This window comes from Vitis riparia, chromosome 12 (assembly GCF_004353265.1).
Source record: "Vitis riparia cultivar Riparia Gloire de Montpellier isolate 1030 chromosome 12, EGFV_Vit.rip_1.0, whole genome shotgun sequence".
Lineage (NCBI taxonomy): Eukaryota > Viridiplantae > Streptophyta > Magnoliopsida > Vitales > Vitaceae > Vitis > Vitis riparia.
The window spans coordinates 10,790,529-10,810,261 of NC_048442.1; the positions used below are offsets into that span (position 1 = coordinate 10,790,529).

Genomic DNA, 19,733 nt, shown 5'->3' on the forward strand with positions numbered 1-19,733 from the left:
GTTTATTGTCATAGTTATTTGTTAATACTTGTGAGCTAACCCTTTCTAGCTATATGCAAGCGCATTGTAAGTTATGTGTGCTATCCAGGTACGTCCCTTACACCTCTTCTCTTTTAATTTTTTAAATATGCAAACTTTGTGTATGAATACTCTCATGTTTGATATTGTCTTGATTGCTTTGATTGATTGCTTGATTATTTGAATGGATTGAATACATGAGGTATGTTGTACTACATTGTCAAACTAACTTTGATATCTTGTGATAACGCTTAAGAAGCATTCCAAGTACGCATACTATCCTTTCTTTATGATTGTGATTTGAATCCTCATTTAGCATGCTAGAATTAACATAATTTTAAAATCACTTTAACCTGTTTAGGTATCCATAATCAATTGATTAATTATCATACTTCCCTCAAGTTAGGTAGTAGAGACCTCTTTAAGGCTTAGAGGGGTGCTATCTCTTTTAGGCACATTCCCAATAGGTAGTTTGATCCCTAGACCTAAACTCGGGCTTTTCGAAGACATGCTTTTCCAAAACTATGAAGTCATATTTTTTAGGGTTTTTCTTTCTTATTTTATTTTCCCTTTTAAAATAAAATAAAATAAGTGACGACTCCAACTTTCCAAAAAATAGTTTTTTCACTTAAAAATGCAAGTCTCACCAACAAGTGGGGATGCACATGAAAAATGCAGGTCCATAATAAGCTCATTCGAGTCTTCATTATCTTGGTTTCCTCCATGTTAAACCTTTTGAGAAGATCTCTAATATACTTTGCTTGATTGATGAAGGTTCCTTCCTTAGTTGCTTGATTTGAAGTCCAAGAAAGAAGTTGAGCTCTCCCATCATGCTCATTTCAAACTCACTATGCATGCACTTAGCAAATTACTCACAAAAAGAGACATTAGTAGCACCAAAAATGATATCATCAACATATATTTGTACTAAGAGCATATCATTTTCTTTGGTTTTTATGAAGAAAGTTGTGTCAATTTGACCCATTTAAAAACCATTTTCTAAAATAAATTTGTCCAATCTTTCATACCATGCTCTAGGTGCTTGTTTCAAATGATAAAGTGTCTTTTTAAGTTTAAAAACATGGTTAGGAAAATTAAAATTTTCAAAGACGGGTGGTTGTTCAACATACACTCTTCATTTATAAAACCATTAAAAAAAACACTTTTCACATCCATTTAATATAAAACAAAGTCTTTAAAATATGCTAAGGCAAGTAGCATCCTAATGGCTTCTAACCTAGCTACAAGGGCAAAGGTTTCTTCATAATATATACATTCTTCTTTATTAAACCCTTGGGTGACTAACCTTGCTTTATTTCTAACAATTATGCCATTTTCATCCATTTTATTTCTAAAAACCCATCTAGTTCCAATAACACATTGATTTGAAGGCCTTGGTACTAATTCCCATATTTCACTTATTTCAAATTGATTTATCTCTTCTTGCATAGCAATCATCCAATTTTCATCATCTAAATCATCATTTATATTTTTAGGCTCAATTTGAAAGATAAAAGCTAGATTATTGCAAATATTTCTAAGAGATGATCTAGTTCTTACCCCACTAGATGGATTACCTATATCAAACTTCCATTCTTTAGGAAGGTCTTGACTTGATTCACCTTGCACTTGTTGAGAAAGGGTAGAGCCAATGGTGATCTTTCTTCATTAGGATCCACTTCCTTCTCTTATTGTTGTCTTCTATCTTCAATTTTCAATCTTCCCATGTAGGTCTCCAAACCTAAATCATCATCAACACTCTCTCTTTCTTGGAGAGAATTGTTAGATTCATAAAAAATAACATGGATGGACTCCTCTACAACCATAGTTCTTTTGTTGAAAACTCTAAAAGCTTTACTTGAAGTTGAATAACCAAGGAAAATTCCAACATTCGATTTTGCATCAAATTTTCCAAGGTTATCCTTGGTGTTAAAAATAAAGCATTTTCACCCAAAGACTTTGAAATAGCTAATGTTGGGTTTCTTGTTTTTCCAAAGCTCATGGGGAGTTTTCTTAAGTATGAGCGTTAATAAAATTCTATTTAAAACATAACAAGAGGTGTTAACCACTTCGACCCAAAAATATTTTGGTAAGTTGTTTTTATTTAGCATGGTTCTTGCCATTTCTTGAATAGTTCTATTTTTACTTTCAACTACCCCATTTTGTTGAGGAGTTTTAGGAGCCGAAAAATTGTGGTCAATTCCATGCTCATTGCAATAATTTTCAAAATCAATATTTTCAAATTCTCTCCCATAGTCACTTCTTATGCAAATAATTGCAAAACCTTTTTCATTTTGAACCTTGTTGCAAAACTTTGAATTCTCATAAAAGGTTTCATTCTTTTGGCTTAAAAACAACATCCATGTGTATCTAGAGAAGTCATCCACAATAACATAAGCATAAGATTTTCCTCCAAGACTTGGTGTCCCAAAGGTTAAAATAAATCCATATGCAACAACTCAAGTGGAGTAATAGTGGAAATGAAGTTTTTGTTTTTAAAAGAGTTTTTGATTTGCTTTCCCACTCGACATACTTCACAAACTTTGTCTTTTTGAAAATTTATTTTGGAAAAGCCTCTAACAAGTTCATTTTTGTTAAGTTGTGAAATGAGATCCATGTTTGTATGTCCCAACCTCCTATGCCACAACCAACTTTGATTGTGCATGCTTGAAAAACATCTATCATGACCATCATATTTTGAAATATTTATAGTATAAACATTATCACATCTATGGCCCATGAAAATGGTTTTATCATTTTGAATGTCCTTGATAATGCAATGAGATGCTTTAAAAATCACTTTAAAACCTTTGTCACAAAGTTCACTAATGCTTTAAAGATTATGTTTTAAATCATCTACTAATAAAACATTTTCAATGAGAGAGGATGTGTCATTACCAATGTTGCCTTGACCAATGATTTTTTCCTTTTGCATTGTCTCCAAAGGTAACATATCCTCCATTTTTCTTTGAAAGAAAGACAAACTTGGATTTATCTCTGGTCATGTGTCTTGAGCATCCACTATCCAAGAACCACTTGTCTTTCTTTGAACTCTACAACACATAACTCAAGTTGATTTAGGTATTCATATCTTTTTGGGTCATTGAGTGTTAGTGACCTTGGATTTTTTAACCCAAATCTTCTCATCTTTTGCATTTAAACTCTTTTGAGAACACTTTCTTAGAGAGAATGTGCTAATAATGTGTCCTCCTCTTCCACCAAAGTTGCAAGTAGTGGAAGGACTTGCTCTTCTGAATTCCTTTACAAAATAGTTCTTAAAATACTTTTAATTCTTTGAGGATTTGAATCCTAGCCCTTGTTTTTCAGAGATACATTTTTGGCTAGCTAAGATCATTTCAAAAGATTTTTGTCCACAAGAAAAGATTGAAAGAGAGAAGATCAACAATTCATTTTTCTTTCATAAAATCTCATTCTCTTTTTGAAGATAAGTTTAGAATCTTCAAATTTTGAAAAATTTTCTTTTACTTATCCAAGTTCTTTTTCAAGTTGGTGAACATTCTTTTTGAGAAAAGTATTTTTCAAACCAAGTTTTTCAAAATCCTCATACAACTCTTCAAAAGAATCATGTATATCTTCATAGCTAATGTTAGAGTTTACCTCATCAAGTTCATCTATTGCCATGAAGCACATGTTTGCCACTTCTTTTTCATTTTCTTCTTCGGAGGATTCATCTTCACTATCACTCCAAGTTGCCATCATTATCTTCCTATTTCTCTTCTTAGCTTCACTTTTGTAGATAGGACAATCATATTTAATGTGTCCCGGTTTCTTGCATTTGAAGCACACCAAGTCTCTTTTCTCATTTCATCTCTTCTTTTCACCATTGGTGAAGATTTCTTTTTAGAGGAGTCTCTTCTAGAAGTGAGTCTTCTTCCTCTAAACTTTTCACCCCTCGTGAAATTGTTAAACTTTCTTGTGATGAAGGCTTAGTTTTCATCTTTTTCACTTTCTTTTTTTTCTTCAACTTCTTCTTTCTTAGTTGTAGCCTTGAAAGCTATGCTCTTCTTATTTTTCTCTTCTCCTTCTTGTTGCTTCTTTGCCAAAGTGATCTCATATGTCATCAATGGCCTTATGAGCTTCTCTAAAGGTAGCTTGGTCAAGTCTTTGGCTTCTTGAATTGCGGTGGCCTTTGCATCCCACTTTGATGGAAGTGACCTCAAGATCTTCATTACCTTCTCCAATTCCTTGTAGGTCTTTCTCAAGGCTTCAAGACCATTTACAATATCGGTGAACCTGGTGATCATCTCAACAATAGTTTCATTATCTTTCATAAAAAATAATTCATAACTATAAACAAGTAAATTGATTTTTAACTCTGTAACTTGATTTGTCATGAGTTAGTTCAAATAATTTCCAAATTTCTTTAGCCGATTTGCTATGACAAATTATATTATATTCATTTCTATCTATAGCACATTACAAAGTATAAACAACTCTAACATTTAATTGGAAATTTATTTTATCTAGTGGTCAGGACATTGGACTCTGAATCCAGTAACCCGAGTTCAAGTCTCGGTGGAACAGTGATTACTACTCAAAAAGTGCTATTTGATAGCTTCTAATTAATCCTTTTTAACACTTTTGAGTAGTAGTTAGTGCCTTTTAACCCAATTAGCATGTTAAGGCCCCTTTCAATCAATTCTAATCAAATTGTGTAAGTTTTGGTGTTTTTGTTAGCTTTTTGATCACCAAAGCAATATGAGGTTGAGGAGAGCCCGAGGAGCTTGTTCTAAGGGTGGTTCCAGGGGGATCCTTTGTACAGTTTTGGGAAGGAAGTAAAATACAGAGCACTTGCTCTGTTTTTCCTATATATTCTTGTCTTCTCTTTCATTTTCATTTTCTTGCTAGCCAAACATTCTCTGAGATGTTTTCTCAGAAGATGAGAGGCTAGACTCTTTGTCTCTTGGAGCTAAGGTAACCGGGTAAGTTTCCACATGCATAAATTGGAAGTTTTGTTGTTTTAGTTCTTAATGAAGAGAAAGTGTGACCCGTTGATGGTTTTTATCTTTTTAGTTAACTTAAAATGCCTTTAAATCACCTGGGCCAACACTTGGTAAGGCAAGTGATCTCCGTCCATGGAGATTCACTAGTTTACCCCTTGCGAGCCTCTGGGAGGTGACTTGAAGGTAGGATTTCCTAGAATAGCCAACACTTGGTAAGCTTTTAGACTCTTAGGAGACATCCATTAGTTATCTCTTGCGAGCTTTTGACGGGTAATCCAAGGTTAAAGATCACCTTGAATGGCAAGTGCTAGGTGAGAGGTATGAGCCATTGCAAGGTGCATCAGTGAGAGGGATTTAGTGCTTGAACCCATTAATGGGAAGCATCTATACAACACCGGTTGGAGAAGGAACTATATGTTAATTCTCTAATGCGAGGAAAAGAAACAAGTGACCGGAACTCTCCTTTTTGTACAAGGAATCTGAGCCCAGTGATCTAAACTCCAAGAAACACTTTTCTTTGTAAGTAAAATCAATTACTACTATTTTTGGTTAGCTTAAAACCATCCTTTTTCATTCAAACATCTTTATGTTTTCTTTTAAAGCTAACCTTGAAATGAAAAGGCACCAATTCAGCTTTGAATTAATATCATTTGTGAAGTGAAAACCCATCCCAGTGAACGATCCTAGAGCCACTATGCTATAGTAGCTTTGTCTTTGCTACCCTAGTATATGGTGAAATAAGTTATAAATTTTGTTGATTAATCCCTCAATCAAGGAGCACCAGCTGGACACAAATCAGCTGAGACACCAATTAGGCATGAATCAGCTCATCCCATTCTTGTTTGGGTTTTGGAACCGTGACTCCATCAACTAGTCTTGAAGGAATAGTTGGGTCATCTTCAATGACATCCCATAAGTCTAAATTGGTTGATTGTAGAAACCAAGTTATTTTAGTTTTCCAATAGGGATAATCAGTTCCCGTAAAAAATTGAGGTCTATTGGTTGCAAAACCTTCAATGTGAGATAAGCTTGATGGATTAGTCATTTCCTTTTAGACGATTAAGTCTTAAACATGAGGCCTAACTTTGATACCAATTAATAAAATAAAGAATAATCTTAATTGGGAAAATACCCAAGATAGGGGGGAGGAAGGGGGAGGGGGGATGTGACTTGGGTTTTAAAAAAATCTTTTTCAAACACAATATATTTAAGCAAAATAGCACAAATATAAAGAAATAAGGTTAAAAAAAAGCAAACTCAGATTTTGTAATGGTTCGACACCCCTTGTCTACGTCCACTCTCCTCAAGCTCCTAAACGAGTGAGGGTTCCACTATACTTGAAATTTTAACTGAGCTTCCAACACCTTTACACTTGGATTCTAACTCCAATGAGCTCTTACACAATCCCTTCAAGTCTTTACTCACTTGAACTTCTAACACTCAAATAAAAAATTTAAATCTCTCAACCTAGCTCAGCAAGGGCTCAAATACAACTCTAATGCTAGGAAGAATCACAAGAATGCACTAAGGAATATGCAAATGGAGATTTAATGCACTACGGAAAGAATGAGAGTTTTTTTTATGAAGAACAGGTAGGTAAACAAATAAATGCAGGTGTTCTTATGCTCATAAATGAAGTGAAGCTCTCAATTTATAGATTTCTAACCTAGGGAGCCAAAATGCCAAAAAGTAGCCTCGGCCGGTCGAGCAAGGGGTTGACCAATTGACTAGTTGTTAGACAATAAATGCATGATAGGTGACCATTAAGCCTCGACTGGACCTCGACCAAGAAAGCATAACCATCAATCGAAAAATGCAAGGCTACTAGAAAAAATAGAAGATTTTTGCATCTCTCGACCAGACCTCAACTGGGAAAGTGTAACCGGTTGATTGGTACCTTAATCAGTTGAGTCGATTGTCTAGTGCCTCGACTGGTTCACTATTTTTTGCTCAAAAACCTATCTTTTTCTATTTTTTTTTTTTTTACTTCTAACACTTAAGTAAGGTCTTTAGGTCAATGAATATGCAAAATTTGAATGATTTGCCTAAGGTTCATATGTTAAAACTCGGGTTTTAATGGAAATTTAACTTTGATGCATAAACCAAGTTTTTAAAGATGCATGAAAAGATATGAAAATCCTAAGTGCACCCATGCATTCATCTTACATATATTTCCTATGATTAAAGGGTCTTCCATTTGTGTTGATCTTGCATCCATTGGGTCCTATGATGAATTTCTTGAATATCCTTTTGAATTTTAACTAAAACCTAAAATTCTTTTTAATTCAAAACAATTAGCAACTTAACCATGATTTGTTATCATCAAAACACAATTAGGAGAACCATTAGGCTAATAGTTTAAACACTTATTTTGGTAACTTTCTTAATTATAAATTATCTATCTTAATTTCCAAAATTAACTTATTTTCTTTAATTTCAAAATCTTATGCAAAATAAGAAAAATATTATTTTATAAAGATTTGGAAAATAAAAGCTTTTCCTTAAAAGAAGTATTTTATTCTTAGAGATCTCAAAGATTTGAGAAGATTTTAAATAAAATTAAAATCTCTAAAAATTAATTTTAAAAGGTAAATAAAGTTCTTGATCCTTTTCGAATTTATTTTTTCTTAAAATAAAATTTTCTAACCATGCACATTCCAATTTAAATAAGTTTTCTAATTTTGAAAAATTCATAAAAATTTATTTCTAATTAATAATACCATTATTATTTAGGGTCACATATGTAATTAATAAAGATAACATATAATAAAAACAAGGGAATAATTAAATAGAAATATTTCTCATGGCCTTTATGAATTTTATTGCATATTTGGTAATTAAAATTAGGAAAAAATCCAAATTACTAAAATAGCCTTATAGCCAAAGGTTAAGTTTAGTAAAAATTGAAAAACCCCAAAAGACCCAATTACCACAAAATAATGAGCCTAAGAAAATGCCTAAACAACCAAAAACAATTTGGCCTGAACTTAATCCTAAAACAACTTGATTTTTGCATAGCCTTGCTTCAATCGACTATATCTCTTGTTTCAATTCCAAATTGCAAATCGTTTAAAGTGTTGGATTCCCAACTTCTTAAGCTTGAAAACCATATATGGCTTGCCCTAAGAAACTCATGGGACTTTGCCCCAATTTTGAGTCAAAGTCAACATCATTGTGTTATCATGCTCTTTGTGCAACCTTGCTTCAATTGGTCATATCTCCCTTGTTTCAACTTTGAATTGTGATCCATTTAAAGCATTGAATTCCTGAATTCCTAAGCTTCAAAAAACTCATGAGAAATAGTCTCAAGTTTGAGTTAAAGTTGATGCCACCATGTTGCGAAGAATATTTATTCTTTTTTTTTTTCTTAAATCACAATAGGATTACAAAAAGAAACTTCAAGATTCTTTCTTTTCTCTTGGGTCACCACAGATGAATGTAAAAAACTAAAATTTTTACAATAATAAAAATTATTATGCTCCTTTAATGGAGCTTACAACTCATCTATTGGGGGAAAAAAAAAACCTCTTACAATCAAATAAAAATCTTTTACCCTTTATGGATTGTACAACCCAATCTAGAGAAAACAAAGAATCCAATCGTAATTATAACCATCATGTTATATTGAAAACCCACATATAATTGTCCTCGAGGCCATGGAATAAACCAAAATACCCTATAAAATAGAGTTAGCATGCCCTAGAGATGATTTAACACACAAAAACCTACCTTAGGGCTCTGATACCAGTTGTTGGGAACCCTAAATTTCTTCATTCCCTATCTTTAAATCTCGTAGGGTGAATACATCTATCCCTAACCATCTTTAAATCTAACACATTGGAAAAAAAATGGCTTCAAAAACCATTTTAGAATAAAGATATAGAGATTTGAAACTCATACTTGGATCTAGATGTTCTCATATCAATTCCTAGTTGTGAAGAACATGCTTGAAGGTCTCATACACCCAAGATATTTCGACCGATAACTTAAACCACAATCTTGACACTCTAAATTCCCAAGCTTCAAAACCATATGCGGCTTACCCTAATAAACTCATGGGAGATAGTCCCATTTTAAGTTAAAGTTGATGTCGTTGTGTTCCCATGGATCTCAAAACAAGATCTTCCAAGAATATTTCTTTTTTCTTAAATCACCATAGGATTACAAAAAAGAAACTTCAAGATTCTTTCTTTTCTCTTGGGTCACCATAAATGGATATAAAAAAATGAAATTTTTACAATAATCAAAATTCTTATGCTCTTATAATGGAGCTTATAACTCATCTATTGAAAAGAAAATATTATTACAATCAAATAAAAATCATTTACCCCTTATGGGGTGTACAACCTAATCTAGAGAAAACAAAGAATCTAATCATAATTATAACCATCATGTTATATTGAAAGCCCACAGACATTCATCCCTAAGGCCATGGGATAAATCAGAATACCCTACAAAATAGAGTTAGCACACCTTGGGAACATATCTGACATGAAAAAACCCATCTTAGGGCTCTAATACCAGTTGTTGGGAACCTTGAATTTCTCAATTCCTTATCCCTGAATTTCGTAGGGTGCATGCATCTATTCTTAACAATCTTTAGATCTAACATAACGAAAAAAAATGGCTTCAAAAACCATTTTAGAATAAAGATCTAGAGATTTGAAACTCATACCTAGATCTGGATATTCTCGGATCAATTCCTAGCGGTGAAGAATATGCCTATAGGTCTCATACACCCATGATATTCTAGTCAATGACTTAAACCATGATCTTGACACTCCAAAGTGTGGGTTTTGGAAAGAAAGAATCTTAGGCTCTCTTTCTTTCTCTCTCTAGAGGTGGAAGATGACTTTTACACTAAAAAGTGATGGGAATCCTAATCCCTAAGAGGTATTTATAAGGTTCCCCTATTGGGCTTAACTGACTTAAGCCACCAAGGCTTGGGTCACTTGATCTAACTCAAAATGGGTCTTAATTGATTAATTAGCCACACAAGGTCATCTAATTAATTGATTAGCCCAATTCAAAGAACTTGTTTATTATCCCCTATGGAACCTTGCATAATTACCAAAATGCCATTATGCATAAAAATGAACTGAGAACCAATCCAACCATTATAAACCATGTCATCATGGTATATGAGCTCAGAATGGGAACTATAGGGACCCATAGGAGTATTAGCTCCCTCATAATCCAATTTTGAAGTTGATTCAACATTCCACTAAAGAGAATCAACTGCACTCTAGAACCCTTATGTAAATAACAACGAGACAAAGCTTGGGTATGTGACCTATTGTCCATTGTATGTAGACTCCCTATAAACTAGTGTTTGTAACCTAATAAGGTAATGCTATCACCTACCAAGATCACCTATCAAATTCTTGAGTTACATATCTTACTTATTTTGTGATCAACTAGCATACTCTAACTCTAAGAAGCATATGTTAAATTCCACTAAAGGAAGTACTACAATTATAGATTTCGTGATCACATTTCCTTTGGATCACCCAATGGGACACATTGTCTCAATCCTATGAGATATCATGGTGCCTCTATTGAGAATACCTATTACCACTAGCCTTCATCAACAATGATCAATAAGAATATATGACCACTTTAGTATCTCACTTATAGGTCAAAGCCTCATGTTGATTTCAACGCAAGCTCAATAACAATTGATAGTTTTACGTCATGATTCAATGTAGGTTCTGTCTAGTGTGCATCATATACACTAGTGTGCTCACTATTGGAAACTCATCCCGACAGCTAAGACAAGTCTCATTCCAATTAAGAGTAGTGTACTACAACCTTTACTGGATTGCCCAAATCCATGAACTGAATATAGACAAATTATCTACTTACAAGAAACTAATGACTTCTATCCTTTGTGCAACTCCTAATGCAACTAAAAAAAACATTATAATAGACTAATACTTGAAAGTATAATTCAATTTTTGTTAAAAATAAGTTCTTAGATATAAAAGATATGCATTTTTTTAGCGTTAATCAATAGTATCATTGTCCCCATTTTCGAAATTAATAAAATTAAACTTTTACCAATAATTCTCTAAAAAACAAAATTTGTGTATATAACTTCACAAAATATTTCAAAATAACAAATACCTTGGATGAAGCTTTGAAATTATTATTATTATTATTATTATTATTATTATTATTATTATTATGATAAATTAATGATAAGAATAATACTATATACCATGAGAACTTTCCCAAATGCTTCTCAAACATAATTATGGTATACATATTTTTTATCTTGTAAATATATATATACTATTCCATTATATAGAATCACTTCCTATAGCTTACTCCGTAATCAAAAACATGTTTGATGTTTAATTGAATCATGAGAAATTAAAAATTCTTTTTTAAGCTCAATAAGAGCTTATATGTCTAGTTCACTAATTTTGTTCAAAGAGCTCATGACTTTAAAAAAATAATAAAAAAAAAAAATAGGAGAATTTTGATTTTTGTAAAAGTTCTATTTTAGCTTATACAAAACTTCTTTTATATTTAATAAAACTTTAAAAGTAGTTTTATATTAATCACATGAATTTAATAAATTCTAGGAAAAAAATCAAAACATTTAAAAATGTTATGACTAGTGTGATAATATTTTCAAAAAACAGTTTTTGAAAATAGTTCTCTAATATTTTTTAGAACAAAAATTTGTTTCAGAAATTAGAATGCTTTTAATCTATTTCATGTATTTTTAAATATTTCTTAAAAATACATTTTCTTTGTATTTTATGTTTAATATTTTTTTAGATTTATACAATTATTTTTAAAATAGATCTCAAAAAATAAGTGATAACATTTAAAAACAACAAAAATATGTTCTCTATGTTTTCAAAACAAGCTTTCAAAAATTTGTTCTTTGTCAAAAAATTATTAAGAAGTGTTTTTCCAAATTTGAAAAACAAATTTTGGTAAAAAGAAGCTACTTTTAGAAATAGTTCCAAACATGCTTTTAATAGTTTTTGGAATAAGTTTTCAATAAACTGTTCTGTATAAAAAAAAATTATAAAAAAAAGTGTTTTGAAACATACCGTTAATACGTTTTGTGGTAACAACGATGTACCATTTAATACGGGAAACAAATTTATACCATCTTCCAGGAGTTGTTTGGATGGATTTTTAGAAGATACTGGTTATGGTTTCATGCCATATGGGCAATATGGTAAAAGAGGTGATGGGAATAATAATGTAAAATGTATTATTTTTTGAAAAAAAAAAAAAACTTTTTGTATTTTGGTGGAGGCAGTGAGTGAGTGGGTAAATGCTGTGGAACAGCAGGGAGTGATGACTAAGTCAGGCTTCTGGGTGGTGTCGGTTTTTCTCATAAAGGCGGCGGCAGTGCGTGACTGATGACAGGTGGGCGTCATTGACCAGGTTCTTCTCATTCTCTTTCTCTATTTTATTTATTTATTTATTTATTTTTATTTTATTTTATGAGACATCACTCAATACCACTATTTTTATTATTTAATTCCTTTCATTTTCCCAACCATTTTCTTTCAATTTTCCAACCATTTCCTCCACCCTTCACCACCATTGCCCCCTTGGACTCTCCCTCTCCGCCATTGCTAACCACTACTCTCCTATCTCCCCCTCCCCCTCCCCCAAATCTCTCCTGCAAATTCAACTTCAACAAATATAGCTTCATTTTCCCGGGAAATCCCCGGACTTTTTCATCTGGGACTGTTTGTTCGGCCAGTGTAACCAAACTCTCCCTCTATGCTCCGCGGCACCGCCAATCCTCTCCAACGCATTCAAATTCAAGGATATGGCTTCCCTTTCCTGGGAAATTCCGGGGGTTTTTGCTCTGAAACTTTCTGTTGGGTGAGTGTTGACTTGAGTTGACCCACAAAGTGCTTGTGCGTGAGAGGGTGGTTGATGAAGAGTTTGGGGTGCTAGCTGCGGAGAGGTGGCGGTTATGGAGCTGGGGATTTTCTGTTCGGTTTTTGTTTCCTTGATTTTAGTGTTCTCTGCGTTTCTGAGGGTCTCTGGTAATGCCGAAGGTGTGTTCTCTCATCCTTTTTTAGTGAATTTGAGGGAGGTTTGGAGGTTTTAATTGATTTAGGAGATGATTATGGGATGCATTGTTTGTTTGTTTTCTTTATTGGATATTTGGTATTGATTGCTGTAGAATCGAATTTGGAAAATCCATGGTTGACAACTTTGTTTGGTTGCTGAGAATTGTGTTGCAATACACTAAAGCCCTGTTTGGCAATGCTTTTTCTGCAGTTTAAAACCACTTCCTTGGGACCTGTTTGTGGCAAGGCTAGTTTTTTAGGTAGTTGTTAGTAAATAACTTGCTTGGTCAATTGACCAGACTTGTAATTTGTAAATTTATGTGTATTTCCCTTTTTAATTTTTATTTATTTACTTATTTTTATGTTTCTTTGTGTGTGTTTGCTAACATGCACTTGTCTAAAACTTGAAGTTGAATCCAAAATTTGCAAACATGTTCCTCATGTTTAATACATGTTTTTTTTCCAAAGCTCTGAAATTCCTCACCTTTTCAGCTGAATTTTCATCTTAATTAATAAAAAAAACCATCTGAACCCTTTTTTTTTTTGGTTTCCAAATTTCCCTTTATTCTGCTGAACAGGCCTGAGTGTTGTATATAATTTCCCTTCAGTCTGAAGTACTTGCAGACTGATGTTTGCCTCATGCATGTGAACCAGGTGATGCTTTGAATGCGTTGAAGTCAAATTTAGAAGATCCTAACAATGTTTTGCAAAGTTGGGATGCTACCCTTGTCAATCCTTGCTCATGGTATCATGTTACATGCAACAGTCACAATAGTGTTACAAGAGTGTAAGATGCTTACTTTTGTTAGATTTTTTCACCCAAACGCAACAAGTTATAATGTTTCTTGCCATTTGGAGTCAATGTTGTCTTTATATGTTATTTTTCGGCTGTTATATTGACATTTTTCCAACTGTATATTCACAGTGATCTTGAAAATGTAAATTTATCCGGTCAACTGGTTCCACAGCTTGGTCAGCTTACAAATTTGCAATATCTGTGAGTCATATTTTTATAATGAAAGTTGTTTGCCATATCTGTTCTGATCGCTTTTCCCCCCATTACAGCCAAAGCCATAAATTGCAAGGTTTCCATTTCTGTGTTTTTATTCCTCATTGATATGTGGTAATATTTTTAGGGACAATTGTGTTTTCAAACCATATAGGTTTGATAATTAAGGTAAAGTCCTCCAACCACCCATAATTGATTACAAGGATATAAGATAGTAATTGACAAAAATACCCATTTAACTCATTTTTGTCTTTATTCTACTACTCTTCACATGCCACTATTATTTCTTATTTAACCATTTTTAGTTTTTTCATTATTTGTTTAAACTCTTTTATAAATAATTGAAAAATCAATATTTATTTTTATTTTTAAATTTTAAATAAGCAAAAATTATATTAATGATTCAAAGACTATTTTGGAAAATACTTTCTAAAAAAATATTAATTTAAATAAATAAAAATTATCTTTTACATTTATTTTTATCTTTTACATTTTAGAAATAAATAATTTAATAATTAAAACACTGTTTAAAATAAATATATTTACTATTTTAATTTCTTTTATACTAAAAAGTATTTTAAATTTTTACTATTATAAAATAAAAAGTTTAATTTTTTTAATCTTCTTCCTTCTTTATTTTAATAACTTTTTGAACATGACTTTTAATTATAAGTTATATGAAATGTTACAAATTTGTTTACTAAGGATTTTTTTTTTTAATGGTTTGAATTAATTGAAAATTTATTAAAATAAGAAAAATGAAAAGAAAGAAAAAGGATGGATGAAGAGTTTTTATTTAAGTATTCAATTAAAATATTTTCATATGACCTAATTTTAGAAGTGGATTATATCAATACATAGTAAAATTGAATTTTTCTTATATAAAATGGTTGAAAGACATATTTACTTATTTTAAATGAAAACAAGTAGTTAAAAATTATATAGATTATATTTGAGTTTGGTTTTAAAATATTTTTCTAGTTTTTATTTTTATTTTTTATTTTTTATTTTTATTTTTATTTTAAAAATAATTTTTATTTTCTATATTGTCTCTTTTTGAAAAATATGTTTAATTAAAAAAATGAAAATTATTTTAAAAAATGAAAATTATTTTTAAAAATGAAAATTGAAAACCTTGTTTAGTACTTTTTTTTATATGAAAAAAAAATCATTTATTTATTTATTGTACCACTGTACAATTGTATTACACTAACTGTACAAGGGGAATGTACTAAGTATACAAAGGTGTACAAGACTACCATTTGTGAAATATTATAATCGATTATGAGTCATTCTTTTATTTTCTTATCACTCATGAATTGTACACATATTTCATGCACTTTATTTAATTCCCGCATGACAATTCCAATACTTTCCCCAATAATGATATATGGGGAAAAAAAAATTTAACCTTACGTCATCCACCATCTTCTCAACTAAACCATTGGAAATATGGTTAAATACTCCTACGTCGATACATAACTTAGAAGGGATATGAAATTCATATCATTGTACAAGGGTATTATACTAATTGTACAAGGAAAATGTACTAATTGTACAAAGGTGTACAAGATTATCCTTTGTGAATGATTTTAATAAATTCCAAACCACTTTTTTATTTTCCTTGTCACTCAAGGATTGTACACCTATGTACACCTACTTGGACATATAACTTAGGAGAAATATAAAATTTGTGTCATTATATAATGATATTACACTAACTGTACAAGGAAAATGTGCCAAGTGTACAAGGATGTACAAGACTCCTAATAGGTTTTATACGATTTTAAACAACTTGAGTTTGACATTAAGACAATTATTGATAGTTTTTTTTTTTTTTTTTTTTTTTACCAAAATATGTCATTAAGACATTCCAATAAAAAATTAACACATAGGAAATAAAATTAAAATCAATTGTGTTTGAATTGTTCATTATAAGTAAACTAAATGAAATATATATTTTTACTATTTTGTCTTTATAAACATAATTTCATTGTTATCAATAGAGATTAAAAAAATCATATTTAAATGGAATTAAAAATAAACAAAAATTATTTTTATAACATTTTTCTTTTTTTTAAATCATTAATTTAAATTATGAAATTAGTTTTAAAATTAAAAATATTTGTTGTAATTATAGTTTTGAAGATTGCATGATTTTTATCTTATTACTTTGAAAAAATTGTTTTAATAAGAAAATATTTATTTTAATGGTTTTAAATATTTAAATCTTTATTCAAATAAATATTGTCTTCTTGATTAATAGATATATATATATATATATATATATACATATATGCATGTGAGTGTTTATATTATTTTCAAAATAATATGAGAAATAATAAACACCATGTGTCTAATTTGCAAGTTAGAAAAAAAATTAATAATATTTTATGAGGTATTTAAAAAGTATTTATTATATGTTCTATAAATAAAAATAAAAAAAATATTTGATGATATATAATTTACAAGTTAGAACAAACAAATAATACTAATATTTTATGAGGTGTTTAAAAATTATTTAATATATATGAGAAATAATATAAGTTTGAAATAAAGAATAATATTTATTATATATTATGTAAGTTTGAAAAAAGAATAATATTTGATAAGGCATTTAAAAGTTATTCATTTCAAAAATGCATTTGGTAATAATAATTTTTAACCATATTTCATATTCAATTTGATGAAGAAAAATTATTCAACTTGGTTCCACTATTAAATAGGTGAGAGAAGGGTAAAAGAGTCAAAGAGAGAATGAGAAATGTGAGGTGATTGGTTAGTTTTTTCATTTAATAGTCAAGGGTTTTGTAGGGATTTCTTAAAGACAATATCCTTCCTCTCAATTTTTACTCATTCATTAGGTTTTTGGTTTAATTACGAGTGATAGGAGGACCTTACCTCAATTACCCAACCTAGCGGGGTTGAAAACACAATTCTCCTATATTTTTATGAGCTTTACTTTAGTTTCTTGTAGAAATATATAGCCTTGCTCCTTAGAATGGAAAATAAACTTCAACAATTCTATTGGTTACTTCAATAATAATGATAATAATAATAATAATAATAATAATAATTTCTTCAATAAAGAAGCATGTGGTTTAATGTTCGGTTGTATCAAGTTTCAAGGGATAAATATTCTCATTTGTTCTTCTTATGTGTTCATGACTTACATTAAGAATTCATATTTTTCCTGGTTACAGATTCTGTCCCAACATTAAGGTTTCACATAGAGAAATGAACTTTAAGAGCTTGTTTGGTTGTGTTTCACATTTTATGTTTCTAATAGTTAGAAAGCGAATACAAAATAGTTCAAACTGATGCTAGTCAAATAGAATGGGGAGGCATGCTTTTAGCAATTACTAATATTGGAGAAGAAAAGTTTTGTAGATATTGTAGTAGAACTTTCAATGATTATTAAAAGAACCTTAGTTTTCAGACTTAGAAGTAGAAGCAATAATCTTAGTCTTAGAAAAAATTCAACTATTTCTAAATCAAGAATAATTTACCTTAAGAACTGATTGTGAGAACATTTAAAAGTTTTTTGAAAATAAAAACTCTTCAAAATTGTCCACCAAAAGATGGATAAAGTTTCAAAACTCTTTAATTGATTTTAAACCTAAATTTGAACATATTAAGGGAAAGGATAATATATTAGTAGATTGGTTAAGTAGACAAATAATTGTTAATAATGTTGATGATACTAATGATTGATTTTATTTTACAAGAACATGGCTCAAAGAAAACCCACTAGAGCTAGAACCTTTCAATAGGAAACCATATGTCTGAACAAAGTATTGAATCCAAACTTAAGGTTTAACTCTTTATATTCTCAAAACCTTTTTAAAGAACATAATGTTATAGTAGATAATTTTTGGTCTTTGAAACCACAAAGTTTTCCAAACCAAAATTTAGAATATGCTTATGGAAAAACTATGTTAGCTTTAGCCCAATATTTACAAAACCTTCAAAACCAATTGATTACTTTAAAAACCCAAAAATTTCAAACCTCAAAATCCAAGAAAATCAAGAAAGACTGATAAAAGATTTGAAAACCAGTACAATGTCAACCAGTTGTTTAGATAGTCAACCTGAAATGCTTAATTTAATTAGGAAATCAGCTCTTTTGTCTAAACAATATGAAAAACTTCTTGTTAAAAACCTAATTGGAGTTGATAACTACTCTTTAGTTAAAACTTTCTTTTTGCAAACCCAATATAAAAAAGTGTTTAAAAATCAAGAACTTTTATACAAACATTTTAAAACCAAAATGTCGAAATAAAAATAGGGTATATGGCATATCATGACCTTGATTTTTTATTTGTTGTATACTTAGTTTATGTGAATATGTCTATTGTAAATAAAGATTTTTTTTTTTTTTTTATCTTGTACCCCAGTTTATGGATTAGGGAATTTTAAAAAATATTTTCATGAACCATGTATCTCAAATCCTTACAAATTTTCTAGAAAAACTAAAAAATATTTTAGCTTATCTTTTCAAAACCGAAAAATAGATCGACATTTCTTTTAAAACCATTCCAACTTTATTTCAAACCAATGGATCAATAGTACCAGCCTATCACCATGTTTATATAAAACACAATAAAGAACCGCTTATTCCTCAATAAGAACTAGAATGGGAAATGACCTGTTCAAATGAATTTTTAGAATCTTTTACTTGTTTTCAAGCTTTTCAAATTTATGATCTTAGACCAACTTAAAATAAATTATTTCATCTCATTGGAGAAACAAAAACCATGTCTATATGGAGAAATAAACCTTTAGAACACATTATTGTTCCAAAACCTTTTGTTACCCTTGAAGAACAAGATTTTATAATCGAGCTCACTATAGAATTACTAGAACCATCTTCTTACCTCAAAGATGACACATTATTTTAGGAAAACCTTGATGAAGAAAGTTATTACAATCTGCAAAATGCGATGGAATGGTGACGTCAGAAATGACGACATTGAAGTAATAAATGCTTCTTCGACTACAAGAATTCAATGTAGCAATAGAAGTATAGAATCGACAAAAGATCTAATAGCCATGTATACTGCATGTGATGGAAAAGAAGAAAAAGACAAGGAAGAGACTAAACATGCGGTAAATAAAGAAATTAGGGAGAAGAAAGGAAAGTCAAGACCTCATAAACTTACAGAAATTTAAAACAAGATGAAATATGAGACAACAAGATTAACATAAACAGAATTATAGAAAATTTAGGACAAAATTTACACAAATATAGCAAACTTGAAATAAAATATAATACATATAATATCATATGTCAATACATATCAACAAAATAATAAATAAAAATGACAAACATATAGATGAGCAGAAAAATTTAAACAAATGTATATACATACAAAATGTAGAATATAATGAATAAATAAATAAATTAAATTGGTAGAGCTCTAAATAAAATATAGGATAAAATATTCAACTACTAAAATGCTCACAAATATAATAAATGTAAAACAAGATAAATCTAAGAAATCCTAAAAGGAACAAAAACATGATACAAATAAAGAGACGAGGAAGAAATAACTTACCTGAATGTAGCCCTAAATCAATCCCAACTCTCCAAACCTCCAAAGGCAACTCCAAGATACGAATACAGTATAAAAAAACAAATGGATAGCCCCACGGTAAATACATGATAAGGAAAAACTTTCACTC

The 19,733-nt window shown here is 30.3% G+C and overlaps 1 pseudogene; it reads left to right on the forward strand.

Moving 5' to 3' along the window:
- Positions 1-12,538: 12,538 nt before the first annotated feature.
- The window catches only part of LOC117926713, a 35,116-nt pseudogene continuing 27,921 nt past the window's right edge, over positions 12,539-19,733 (forward strand).